Below are 12,876 nucleotides of genomic sequence, written 5' to 3' on the forward strand. Positions count from 1 at the left end.
ATGAGCTAGTGTTTGTGGTATCAGCCTGAAAAATACTATTTAGCATCTTCCCCCCCAAAAAACCACACAGACGGACACACACTCTCAGCCACAGAGCAAATCATCCCAGAGTTTGGCAGGGAAGAAGTGGAGCAGGGTTCTGCTGAGCATTGGCTGGATTAGTACCTATGATCTCATTTTCTTCCAGTCATACCTGCATGCACCCAGCAGCTCCTGCCAGGCTGTGGGTGAGACTCACACAGGTGAGAGCCCTCCCTGGCTCCTCCTTACCTGCAGTGCCTTTATTCGGGCTGCAAAATGGCAAATCTTGAACTGTGCCGAGCTTAACCAATTCACCTCCATGTGTGGGCAGGGCTGCTGCTCCTTGAGCATGGTGAAAGTGCCCTGTGCCCTTCCATCTGCAGCTGGGAAGAACCCTGCCCTGCTCTTAGGTGAGGAGGAATTTGTGAATAGAATATTGCCTGGAAGCGCTGGTGAAAATGAAGCAGTGCTCAGGGTACTTTGCCTCTCTGATGTTTGATTTGCCCGCTTCACTTTGCATCCTTTCTCAGGCAACAGCACTGGAGGTTTATCCATGGTAACTTCTCCATCCACGTTGCTTTTTTTGAAGGGGAGAGATGCCTTGAATTCACTATGAGAGGTAAAAAACTAATTCCTAGCACCCACACCTGCCTGAGTTCAGTGATGTATTTCAGCCCTGCACATCTGACATGCAGTAAAATATCAGCATCTTACAGTACCAGATACTAATTAGAAAAAGAAATGTGTTAGATGTCAGGCCTCAAGAAAGCAAACTTAACATTCTGACAGCAGCTGGAGAGTGATAGCCATAATCAAGCATTGTCCCTGCTTAGATCTGTGCCAAACAACCTCGCTTACTTCCAGCTAATTCTCCATCTGAGACGATCTTTCTTTACGATTCCAAAGAAACATGTTGTCAGTTCCCACCTGCTGGCACTGCTAGAAATAAAACCCCAGTTGATCGGATGCAATAGGTCAGCAGAATAGTGCATTGAACTGTTGTTTGTGCTTCCAAGCTGTGTTAGAGGGGCTTCACTAACATTTATTAACCCTTTCTCAAATCGTGGCTTTTGTTGTGCTTTTATAAAGCAGGAAGGTTTCAAGGATGAAAACACATCTTTTTAGGAATTTCAAAGGAAGCAAAATTTGGGCTTGCTGCCAGGCTAAAAGTTCGATATCATTTGAAAACCAAAATATATTAGAGAAGAAAGAAAATGCAGATGTCAGCCTAGTGACACAGAGTAATCTATTTGCTCAGTGCTTGTATTTTCCTACCAATTTTGTATTTTTCAAAAAGGACAATAAAAGAATTGTGCTCACTGCTAATTAATGACAAGCTGGTAAAAGCATCTATCCATTGTTCCATTTATTTCTTCATTTCCAGCAGTTAACAGCCCTGTTCTGAAATGAATCAATGTCGTTTACACAATGTTGTCACCCCTATTGTTTCTTTATCATCCTTGCATTTTCATAAATTGGAGGTGTTAATGGCTTCTCTCAGAGCTCTAAAATGTATGCAAAATGGTAATCCATCCCCTAAACAATTCACATTTAGGCAGGCACCCTCTTAAATATGTTTACTATTAAAATGAATCCTTTGTTTGGATCTAACCCTATCTGTTTGTTTTCTAAACACTGAATGGTAGCAGGTATGCGGAGTCTCATTTTAAGTAGGGACTATCAAGTAACCCTGTCCTTTCAGGAACCTGGTGATTTGTCTATAGAGATGAAAGAGTTTTGGGTTTTTTTCTTAAGGAGTCATATTGTGTATCTATGAAATTGCCAGTCAGATTTTGAAGGAAAAACCAAGGGTTTGGTGCAAAGATTACTAATGCAAGGAAAATACATTTACTGCACTTCGTGGTCTTTGGTCTGGGCCCGAGTAACAGCACTATGTGCCCTCTCAGAGACTGGAAAGGAAACCATGACATTTATCCAGCGTGCTTTAAAAGCAGCAGACTGTCCTTGCTGATAGCTTTAATATCTTTGTTATTTAGAACTGCAAGAGAATTAGTGCTCAAATCTTTGCATGATTGGGATTGTAAAGTCTGTGGGACAGGTTGCACCTTATTGTCTATGCAGAGATCTCCATAGGCACCTGGACAGCTGCTTCCAACATTTTGTAGTTTGTATCAAGTTTGATGTGCTTGCTCTTAATTATATTTTATAAGCTTTTACAAGTAAATTCTGCTCAGCTTAATGGCTTTACCCCTCTGAAATATTTTTTCCATTTCTTTTTAAAAAAGTCACTATCAATGCTAATACTTTATATGCACTTTCCTAAGCCTGATTCAAAATCATTTAAATCATTGAGTTTCATTTCATTGCTATTATATTCCTTTAGGTCAGCACCAGAGTGAGCTGCATCAAAACAACTTTCTAGGAATTATATTCAGTTAAAGGATAATTTCCAGAATCAAGGTGCAAACCTCTTAAAATGAGATTTCAAACATATTCTGATCTGAGTAAGGTACCGTTTGATGAGATATTATGCTGGCATGAGGACCAAGATGAAAAAGAAAAAACGCAAAACGTTAAAACTGAAATAGCTCACAAATAGATGGGGAAGCATTTCAATAACTTAAAGGAAAAGAGCATTGATGGCAACAGAAGCAGCAATCTGAATAAAAACCTAAAACCAAAACAATACTTAAAACATCGTTTGTGTATTTCTGTTTAATTCACTTTTGTTTCGTGGTGCAGAATCTGTATTGCTTAGAAGTGACACTGAAGTTCTCCAACAATGTCTGATTGTGTGCTCCGTGCTGCTTAAAGGATGGATCCTTGGAGTACTGACACAGAGAGAGAAGATCAAGGCTTGGCAGTGACCGTAACATGCTGCTACCCAGCAGGCAAACACTGGAGTCGAGCAGCTGCACCAAGGCGGCTTGTGCTGCCTTTTCCCTTTATGCTCTTGTTTTGGCTTGTGTTAATCACCCATTGTTCTAGGTGGGAGAGCTAAATTAAAGCACGGGGCGATCGAATCGAGCTCCCATTCAATTAGAGGAAGCAGGTCACCGCAAATTCTGCTGCACAACGAGGTGATAAGCAGGAATTAGAAGCATACCTGGAGAGAGGTGTACTATTTAAAAGTAGGCACATCGGCCTAATTTTAACTAAGGTTAAATGAAAATGCTTTGTAGTTTTCCGAAATGTTCAACATCCTTTAGCACTAAACAATGTAAATCTCTGAAGTCTTCCTTTTGCTATCAATTTTTAAGGGTAGAAGCGTAGCCTAATGGGAAGATAAAAAAGACAAGTGGGCAGAAATAAAAAAAAAATCACCTTGATTTTTGTGCACCGTTTTGGGATAATCTTCAGTGTATTCATGGCAGCCAAATTAGATTGCCATTTCATGAATAAGCATGGAGAGAAGTTTGACTGTGTAGAACTTTCAGCCTGACACGTGGGATCCCCCAATGAGGGAAGTCACTGACAATCATGGCTGTATTTAGATAGACTTTCTGTCAAATAAAAAATGGCAGCTTTCAGACGTTTCATAAGAATAACCATTCTCATAAGATTTCAAACCAAATGCTCTTGGGCACGGAGGTTTTGAATAGACTTTGAATGTGAATCTAAAACTGTCACATCCTCAGAGCTCCTGAGAGTTTGCCAAGCATTCCTCATTAGCTTTGCCTAAACTCTGTGGGATCTGGGGATAGCAGCATACACTTTTAAGAAGGTGGGCTGGGATTATTTGGTCCACAATCACAGAACCCCTAGGTTGGAAGAGACCTTTAAGATCATTAAGTCCAACCAAAATCTACTCAATTATGTGAGCTCTTGAGCTAAATTAGTGGTTACACCTTTCAAGGAGTCTTATGGACACATCTGCACTATGGGGACACCTCTCAGGCTTTTTATTAGGTATATATACCAGGAAATCCCTCTATGGCATGTGGAGTATGCCTTTCCTGACTAGAACAACACAGGTTGAAGGATAAAGGGTCAGTGTCATATCCATGGAGGAGTTAATTTCTCTTGATGTGATGATATTAAAGTGAATATCTGGGACCTTCACAAGATGTGATTTGGAAACAGATATCAGCAGTTCTCCAAAGAGCAATAATGCATGCAGTCCAGGGATGCAAATAAATTGGAAATACTATTCTCCAACTATAGCTAGAAATGACAAAGTTATTTATGCACAAACCCATCCTCTTCCTGTGGCATAATGCAATATTGGAGGCTTCCAGGCTCCTGCACTGCCATGTCCTCTATTTGCCATACTCTGTCCTGAGACAGATCCCTGTGTTTTGTGGTGCATGAGGAGTGGACATTTTTGATTCAAGGCAAGTACCGACAAACTGTATGTGAATTAATGAAAGGAGGAAAGAGACAGATCTGCAGCTGGTTTCTATAGATTTCAACTTAAATATTTTAAACTTATAGAAATGGACAATATAGCTTTATCTGTGTTTAATCCAATGAGCATAACCATCAAACATAACCTAAAAAAATCAGGATTTCCTATTACCTCACTTAAATATGATGGAATTCTCTCCACAAGAAAGCAAGCAGCAGCATTTCTCTGTTCTGAGACTGTTCTAAGTCATAGACACAAGGCAAAATAATCAAACATACATTGTTGTTTGCCAGAAGAGTCCTCAAGTATTCTGCAACATATATTTTTCAGAGATATCACCTGAAAAATTTATCCTTGAATAAGATTGAAATGTGAGGTCTAGCAAGGTATTCTGAGTCTGGATTTTTTAAACCTAATTCTGTTGCAAATGTAACTACTCTGATTGTTTTGATTTAATCAAAACTGGCTGTTAAATCTCTAATTCTAATGTCTTTTCAATCTTTGCTCAAAGTGACACATATGTACTCTGTGACTGTGCATTGTGAAGGTAACAACTTGTTATTTGGCCTATCAGTTATTGAATATTCAGCCCCTTGTTGGAATTGTTCAAAATGTAAAACTATTTCTGCCTTTATAATTCCTGTCTCTCAATTCATCCTTAGAGATCTTTTCCAGAAAACAATTAAGAAAAATACAGTGTATTTTTAACTTCTGAGGCTGAAGGTTTCCAGACTTGCTTTGTAGTTAAAGGAAAAAAAGAATAAGGAGGAGGAAGAATAAAGTATATATTTCATCCTCTAATGATAAGCCAATATTGAAATATACTTGTTTTTAAAGATTTAGTCAACAGCTTAATACAGATATAAAATAGTCCAGGTATTAAGATAACCACAGGAGTTACCAATCCCATTTTTATATTAGTACTTGTTATTCTCTGAAAAATGAAAAATTAGTTAAACCCCACAAATATTAGTTCTGTTTTTTTTTTTTTCTTTTAGCAGACATCTAAGTTCATCATGTCTTTACGCCTCAGCATAATCAGAAGAAAGAATTTTAGTTGGTGAACTCTGTTCAATCCATTGAGGAAAAAAAATCCCTACTTACACAAGCCAGTTAAGGCTTATACTTAAAAGAATCACCAAGAAATTTACACTAAAATTTCATAATAAGCATTAAGATCTTCAAGTAAGGCTATCAAATACAAAATCAGACCATTGTAATTAAGGCTATCTTAGCAGTTTTTCAGAAATAATTGCCAACCCTCACATATGTCACATACAGCCATCTACATGCATGGCCAGAGTGAATTGGGACTGTGTCAGCTGATTATTTCTGAAATCAAACACCCCTTAGATTAAATGAAGCATTGCTTGAAAATCATTGAATGGAATTAAACAGAGAGTATTTTTAAAATTGCTTCTAGCTACCATCACTGTTGGGAACATTTAAAGTAAGTCTTGTTCATATTTGTTTTGGGGTTTTTTTTCATTTATCATTGAGAGCAGCTGTCATGACTGGACAAGTCAGCATTTTTATGTCATTTGTGTATAGAAAAATTGTTGTGCTCTCTGCCTAACAAATCCTCAACCTCTCACTGATAAATTATCTACAGAATTTAACCACAGTTTGTTCACAGTTTCATATTCCATCAAGCAAACTAGAAAAAAGCATTCTTAGCCAAAGGATGAAGAGTTCTGTGTCTGGTCTAAATCTCAGTGAAATCAGTAGAGACTCCTCCAGACTTTGGTAGGCTCTGAATGAAGCTCTAGGTGTACATTAGCTTTAGAGACACATTCTTTTGGTGTTATTTTTGTGGTCTTGTGCCACCTACCCAATAGACTTGTTTGCACTTGCTGGGCTGGGCTCTGACTCCAGCGAAAGGATCATGTCTACTCTTATTTAGCTTTGATTAACATCATTAACCTATCATGCACTGGAGCGACTTGCAGAGCAAATTGGCCAATTTCAGCAAGCCACATAAAGCAAAGAACAGCTTGGATTGTCAGATAAACATACCCAGAGGTGCAGTTAGGATGCTGAAATTATTAGGTGAATGATAGGAAGCCAAAAAATCAGTGAGCCACTTGAGCAGAGAGTATAAACATAAATATCCAAAAGCATGCCACAGTGCCTGCGTATTTTATGTTGATGTGCCAATACATTATCTGCTAAGGGTTTATTTAAACCATTTTTGTATTCTCTGCAATTCATTTATCTGCATAAAGAAGAGCCACTAACAGGACAGTGCCTTATGAACAAGCAACCCTGTATGTTTTCCACTGCTGTTTATAATTCTTCATGCTCATATCTACAATTCATGAGCAAATTGGCTCGTGAATGTTTCCATAAAGGTTGAACAAAGTATGGTGCTGTTAACACTCGCACTGTCATGCACAGAATCAAAATGTGCCCACTCTCATTCTATTCATCACAGCTCAAAGACATTTTGGCAATGATATTATCCAAATATTATTAAAACTTTGAACCCTGTCCCCATAAATTATAGCAAAATGGCTTCAGAGCCATTAGGCAAGGAGGATGTATGGGCTCCAGTTGCTTTGGAGTAATTATGTGCTTAAAAGGAAGCGTGGCTAAGCATTCTACCAGTAAAACGAGAAAAGCTATGATCATTTGTTACTGTTTCAGTGCTGTACACAGTATTGCTCACACAGGTCAAGCCAACCTTACAGCAGGACAATTATCTGCCTAGAGAGACCAAACATCTGTTATTAAGTACGCAGAGGCACCACTGCAGCATGCTAGAAATCTTGTCCACTTCATTGGTTTGGCTTACGGTAATGCACTTCAAACACTTGGCTAACTCTGTACAACATCCCCCCTTTCTTATTGTTACTGCAACAGTTCAGCTTTGAAATATGCAGTACCTTCACTCCCCCATTACTTCCTTTAATATGTGCACAGCTGTTAAAGATGATGGTGTAACTTAAGATGAGTTGCTCTTTCTCTTCTCTTTTCTCTCTCTCCCCCCCCTTCTCTTCTTTCTTCAAAATGTGTTCTGAACATTCCTGTACATTTTTAAGTTACCCACTGAGAGTCACTGTGGAGAATATGAGTGGTGCAAAAGTGCAGGGACACACAGTTTTTACAATATAAAACAAAAGCTGTTTGATTTCAAACATTCCCATAGCTGGCTGAAGAGGCAAAGGACTCATTTTTACACAATGGTTATAAAATAATGTGTTTAAAACAAACAACAGCACAAGGAACAGACACCACTTCCCTGCACTCACTGACAAATGGGTAGAACCATCCACTCGTGCCAGGCTGATTATTCACCTGAAGTGAGGAGATTCTGAACTCTACACAATTTACTCCACTTTTTAAAAGCTCTGATGTTAATATACAACTATTTCCCCCTCTGATAGAAATTGGAGATGTAAGTGACACATTTGCTTTCACAGGGCATAGCAAGAAATGTAAAAGAGTAATGAATGGGTGGCAGAGATGTCAGGGTTAGAAATTAGATCTATTTTATCTGTCTTGGGTTTTTCTGAGCAACCTATCACAGTGTGATAATCAAAACTTTGAAGGAGATTTTAAGTGGGAGAACTACAGAAATCAAAGATCCTAGAAATTTTTTTTTCATGCTTTGAGGAAAACTGTGCTGCTTCTGCATTTGCTTTATATGCACTGTACTGTAGAAAGAGGAGCTGATACAACTGACAGATTTATGCCATCCTGAGATTCTATCAGCACACACTTCTCTTTAAAGAAACCCAGATTTCCTTATGTTAAAAGCAAATGAGAATAATACTCTGGGGTGAAAAACACAGGTCTACACTGCTGCATTGAGAGGTAGAAAAGTGAACATGATCACAAAAGCTTAAAACAATCCTATGTCAAAGATGACATTATTTTGTAATCCAGATTTTTTTGCCCCATAGAGGAAAAAGGCTCTGGAGGAAAAGTCATACCTCATCACTATGATACATGGCTCACTTCAGCCATTCCCATCTACATTATGCTCCCTTTTCATTTTCTGGGCCTGTGAATAAAAAGCCAGTTAGGCAGAAAGTTTGAAACTGGATCAGCAAAGAGTGTGTCTTCTGTCTGAACTTTATATTCACTCATGCCTAGCCTCAAAGGAATTATAGAATCAATTCAAAACATACTTATAAAAATATTTTAATTAACTTTTTTATAATATTTAGTATTTTGAAATTCAAATATACTAGGTAAATTTTAAAAGAAATTATTTAAGATTTAGACACATTTTCCATGAATATTTATCTGATTTAACTTTGAATCACTTGATTACATCCTTTTGAGTCCCTAAGACAATAAATAAACATGATAGGACAGAAAAAATGACATTTTAAAATTTGGAACACCACAGAAATCAATGGGAGCTTTGTTTAAAAACCACAGGAGACTCTGGTTATGACAGAAATAGTTTTCTGTCTCAAATCACTACAGTTTATAAGTACTTATGATAATCCAGGTGTTTTTTTTCAAAATGTGGCCATGAATTTACTGATAAGACTCATCCAAAAGAAGAGTTTATACATGTCCCATACATATTTACTTCTTTACAAAATGGGCATTTACACAGTGCAGATGTATAAATTAAAGATACATCAAACTCAGCTTTATGGAATATATCAAACCAAGCTCATGAACTCAGTTTTTTCTAATTCATTTAAATACCATTAGCAACCAAGCAGGATAATTGAAGCTCTACTGTAAAATAACACTGTTTGTCAATATGTTCACAAATAGAGGTGCATAACTTTTGTGTCAGTGTAAGAGAAGTGACAATAGCTGATTTAGAGTCACAGGATTGTTTAGTTTGGACAAGATCTCTCAGATTATCAAGTCCAATCAGCACTGCCAAGGCCACTACTGAACCATGTCCCTAAATGCCACATCCACATGTCTTTTAAACACCTCCAGGGATCCAGATGGTATTCCACCACTTAACTGGGAAAACTGTTCCAATGTTTGCAACCCTTTCAGTGAATTTGAGGTCTAGGACTGGGAAATGAAACAGGAGAGAAGAAACTAGAGTTGTTCTACAAACTCCTACAGTTTTTGGAAGACATTCCTTCTGAAGAATGAGACAATCAATTGTTTGGAGTTTGAAACAATAAATTGTTTCTGGATCAGCAAAGTCACACTGGTGGTACTTGCATTGCTTTCTGTGGGCTGCTCAGTGGGAACCAGGCGATGCCTCACCTGCCAGCTGCAAGTGTACCACTTGTAAGAAACTAATAAGCATGAGTTAAGGCTTCAAAAGAAGTTCCTTGAGATCACTAGATAAAAGAATTTCTGTAAATGCAAAGGTGGATTGAAAAAAAATCCCATGCAAAGAAAATTTCATAAATATTCAACCCTGAGTGATGGGTGCTGCACACAGTGCATATTAATTAATGCAGTCTTGCATCTCCCTGCACTCTTTCTACGTAACTACTGTCAATCACAGCACTTCATAAAGCAGATACCACGTTAGCCTCTTGCACTACAGCTCTCCATGTAGTGAGAAAGTCTGCCCATTCAATCTTTGTGCTCAATTATACCATTTTTCTTTATTGTCTCATGGAAGGCAAATTACACACACCCAGTCACTTTACATTTCTTGTACTGTGATCAAAGGTTTTGCCAAGAAATATTGCATTCTATGTAACATAAAAAAACCAAAAAATACAAGCTGGAGTATGAGAGAAATCTGTGACAGCATTTCAGAGTAGAGCTCAGAGGTAACATAGCAATAGTTCATCAAAGAACATCCTTCTTCTGACTGCCTTGCCCAATGCCAGCCTCAACACTCTTTCCATGCTCCCAAATGTCTCTAACAGGCTAGCAGAACTTGATTTCATCCCTTAATATTTTTTCAAAATTCCATTTCCATATTTCATTTAAATACTGATTGCCCTAGAGATGTAGAGCTACTGAAATATATTTCAAGCAAAGTTTTATCTCAACAAGTCTCTAGGAAAAGAGAAGAAACCCAATAAAAATAAAAAATCAGGTTAAAAAGGAGAAGCGTGGGAATGAGCTTGTCAAAGAGGGTTTTTGATCTGTCTCACAAAATATTTGACTATGTGAGGAGACAAGTACAAGTAGATGAAATTTTCCATATAAGAAAACTCCTCCACAGTCTAGTTTCAAAACAAAGAAGTACACACATTAATGTCAGCCGTTCTGTGCCAACTGATTAATTTTTGTAATCTTGTTTTAGGTTTCCTCTTCAATTGTCAGTTGTAGTTTCTTAAGAAATCTGCACGCAGCTGCATTTTTAAGCACTCTACTCAAATGAACTAATCTCTTATATTGTACTTGTCAAAAAAAAACCCCTTTCAATATTGTTTTCCCTTCAGAAGGAATAATTTATGGCAAAGAACATTTTCTCAAGACCTTTCCTTATCAGGAGGACATATGTGAAACTGTGGGTATAATTTTGTACTATCTTTTGCCTGCTTGATAACAAACAGTTTGTGTTACTAAATCACTTCTTTATGCAGGTGGATGATAAAACCATCCTTCAACCTGAAGAAAAATATTTCCTCATGCAGCTAGGACTACACTTCCAAATTGCTCAGAAGAACAGATATTTTTGCAAACTTATTTTGAAGCTTTCCTATGTTGATATGACAAAGTCACTGCTTCCTGAGAGCAGCTGCCTGGTACTGCCATAAGGTATAGCCACTTTCAGACTTTGTTTGTAAACAAAGGTTCTCCTGGGACATAAAAAAATTACTCCAGGTATCAAGTAATTTCAAAGCCTCCATGAGAAATTTGAATATTCTTTTTGCTGTGGCAGCTGCTTTTTCTCACTTCTGGATGGTGGTGGAGTTGGAAAATAACCTAAACAGTTAACATGCAATGAAAATTCAGTAGCCTACAGGGAAAAATCTTTCAGCCCATTTTTGAGAAGACAAACATCCAACCAAAACATTAACAGTTTCAGTAAGCAATAATCACCCTGGTTAGCAATCTAAGCAGGGATTGTACAGACATGGTGATGAAGCTAAAATCGAATATTAGTATGGTCTTTCTAAGTTTAGTTGGTAGATTGAATCAGGAAAAGTGCCCTGTCTAGACAGCCTCAGCTTTGTAAATAGAGGAAAGACCCCATTCCCTGTTTATCCAGTCCTTTTATGTGTTCACCTGAAGACACAGACACACACACACATTCAAGTTCACTCCAAGGTTTAAGAAAAGCAATATATTCCTTTTACAAAATATATTAGAGCCTTGGATTCAAAATTATAGTGACTTTCTGTTGGGCATTTCAGCAATTCTTGCAGTGTTTATATAAGAGTGCCTCTGACACTAAATTATTTGCAAATGTTCCTCTTTTTGGGGGGGATTTGGAGCCAAATTATAATAAGCGAGAGCAGATCGACCCAGATTAAAAGATACAATTAGTCTGTCTGATTAGTAAACCTAAAAAGTACTACTTACACTAAGTTATTGTTTTTATGACAAAAGAAGACATCCTGGCAGAACAATAAAGTCAGTGCCATGGAGAAGAACCTTGCAATTTACTCCAAACAGTTTAAAAAATTCAGTTTAGAGATACAGCAATTCAGTAGAGCTGAAATATTATAATGCCAAAGGTAAGTAATGACACAAGTAAATGCATTGTAACTGTATATACCTGATTCTTTTTCATATCAGTCATTTTTTCTCCTGGCATGGGTGAAATTTTAATCATATGCAAGCAAAATCCCACAGAATAGGCTAGGCTCTTACAAAAAATGTTTTTTTTCTCCAGTAAAAAAAAAAAGGCCCACTCAGGCCCAAACTGACTTGACTTTACAGCTCCTGTAGGACCTGTCTTGGTATTGAAATGAAAATTAGGTCTTCATGTGTGTAAATATATACACATGTATATTTTTATTTACACAGATGTAGAATTTTAAAATTATTCCTTTAGGGACCCAACCTTAAAATATTATATATTGGCTAAATTTAATGACAAACAATGCATCGGTCACTACTTGTGGAGTGGGGGAAGGAGGAACTGAATCCATTTGCTATCCTATAAACCACTATGATTAATTAAATAAATACAGTAAGAGTATTATACTCTGTATGATATTATGGTAATCTGAGCTACTTCCATTCAAGCACCCCAAAGCAAAGCATCATTCCCATTTCTCCAGAGCCTGAAAGGTGTGGGTTTTGTGCAAACCTGTCACATGGCTCAGCTCTGGTTGCACACAACAGTCACTAAAGTGAATTGTGGTCACAAAGCATGGGCGTCAATGCTGGACAATGAGGCAGCTTCAGCAGGAATTCTTCCCAGCCTGGAAGAGCTGCTGATCACTGTGACCTGAGAAGGGTCTACCCTAATGGGTTACACTTCATCAGCCAACTCAGAACTGGCAGTTCTACCATTTGGTGCTTCCAAGTCTGCCGAGCCACTTGCACACCAGTGTTACTGTTTTTACACACTGGCTTCCCAAATTGCTTATAAAATACAGGTCACAGCTAGGAGCCATGTCCTGTTTCCCCTTACAACAGACCTCTTGAGTCCATCAAGAAAAAGGTGGTGGGTTTGTTGGGTTTTTTCCTAGCTA

At 37.8% G+C, this 12,876-nt stretch overlaps 1 long non-coding RNA gene across 1 annotated transcript in view; it reads right to left on the reverse strand.

The window, feature by feature from the left end:
• LOC143695118 (uncharacterized) overlaps positions 1-12,876 on the reverse strand; it is a 79,655-nt gene that overhangs the window by 31,892 nt on the left and 34,887 nt on the right. The window lies entirely within an intron of this gene.

This window comes from Agelaius phoeniceus, chromosome 12, assembly GCF_051311805.1.
Source record: "Agelaius phoeniceus isolate bAgePho1 chromosome 12, bAgePho1.hap1, whole genome shotgun sequence".
Classification (NCBI taxonomy): Eukaryota; Metazoa; Chordata; class Aves; order Passeriformes; family Icteridae; genus Agelaius; species Agelaius phoeniceus.